Raw genomic sequence first — 1890 nt, forward strand, 5'->3', positions numbered from 1 at the left:
CCGACATCCAAAAGAGAAAGAGAGAGAGAGTAGCTGCCCTGAATTCCACCATAAGGACGCCGTTCTGTGTTCGGGGACGAACACTTTAAGAGGTGTTCGCCCTTTTAAGAGATGGGGGCAGTACACTGGGTCCTTTTTTTTAACAAGGGGCACAGTAGCTCCCCCAGGTCTTCAAGCCCAAATGCGGTTTAAGTGACACCTCCTTGGTTTTGTTGGCCAAGTTTTTCTCTTTTTTGGCTTTTGAAGGTAGACCCAATTTCGGATCCATGTGGTGTTCAATAATATGAGATTGGATCCAAGCTAGAATTTGTTTCATACATTAATCTGCAATTCATATTGCTTACTTTTGTCTATTGTACTGGCGCATTACAAAATTTATGGAAAGCATCATGAACTTCACAGTTGGGTTAACTTCATGAAGTTTTTCTCCTGTCAAATTCGTTAGACCACGTATCAATTAACATGAAGATGAAGCTTGCATAGTAGTGCATGGCATGCATACCGAGTTCACACTAGCATTTTTTATCTGGCACATACAAGAGGAAGCATTTTGCTCCTTGTTGCACATCCACTACCTTCTTCATGAATGTGTGTTTAACTGCATTGTATTCTTGGTTGTTAAGACTCATTCTAAGGTACATTAATATTTATTTTAAAGTACAAGTATTTGTTTTAAATGAATGGAATGAATTTAAGGATTTCGCAAATCCGGTATGCATCGTTAGCTTCTTGATTTTCATATGTTTAGTAATTTTTAAATGGAGTTTTTGAAGTATGCATAAATTGTTGTGTTTTGATATATGAAATATATGTCTTAGATTATAGATATGTGTAATGAAAAGTTATATTTTACAAAAATATATAAGCTCTTGCACACTTATTTCATTGAATAAAATTATATTTTTTTATATTATGTGCCTTATTGTGTATCTCTTTTGTGGGATTTGTGAGTCTATTCTTTAGAAAACATTTTTTCTTGGTTCCTTTGTGAGATTTGTGAGTGTTCCTTGAAGAACATTTTTGCTAAAGGAACCTTTATGGAATCGTTTTTTCACATGGAGTAATTATTACATCTGATGTAATGAAATGGCATTGTAGATGTATCACTAAAAAAATCTAGTTACTGATTATATGGCAGCTGTAGATGCAGCTGTATCACCAAAAAAATCCTGTAGATGGTTTTTATATATTGAATTTTCCTTGGTATTGTGCATGTGCGTTGCATAATCATGTAAACTGCTGAATATAAAAATGATAAAAATACTTCAAAATTCTTTACGCAGTTTTTTGTGGATTCAAATCGTTAGGGCCATAACTCAAGCAAAAATAGGTTCAGCTTAAATGGTAGGATCTAGTTATTATATAAGTAAATTCAAGTCAGAGTTGAGATAAATATGATGACCCTCTATAGTTAAATTTAGGTCAAAATTGAGTAAACCAATATGGTGGAATATTGAATTTAATTATTCCTCCTTTTCTTTTCTTGGATAGGCAAGCTGGGGGATATCCCAATGAGATTCGAACCTGTCACCTTAGAGAAGACATCGTTGCTACCCTTGCTCGTCTCTCACCTCCCTGATTGTTCATGTTGCTAGTAGGGCTGTCAACGGGTCGGGTTTGGAAACAAACCTGATTTGAGATGATGGTTCTGGTCTGAACTCATGTCTAATCAGGTTCACCATAAGAGAAACCATACCCGGATCCTATAAGGATTTCATAAACCAGACCCAGACCATACCCGGTAAAATAATATTTTTTTATCTTTTTTATATTAAAAAATTGTGGATCTTAGTCGAAACTGAGATTTATGAAAATCTCACGATAATATCGCAAGAAATTGCCTGAAAGTTTAAAACGATAATTTCTTGCAAGATTTTCAAAATATCGAGA

Source organism: Nuphar pumila, chromosome 10 (genome assembly GCF_984573655.1).
Source record: "Nuphar pumila chromosome 10, dmNupPumi1.hap1.1, whole genome shotgun sequence".
Lineage (NCBI taxonomy): Eukaryota > Viridiplantae > Streptophyta > Magnoliopsida > Nymphaeales > Nymphaeaceae > Nuphar > Nuphar pumila.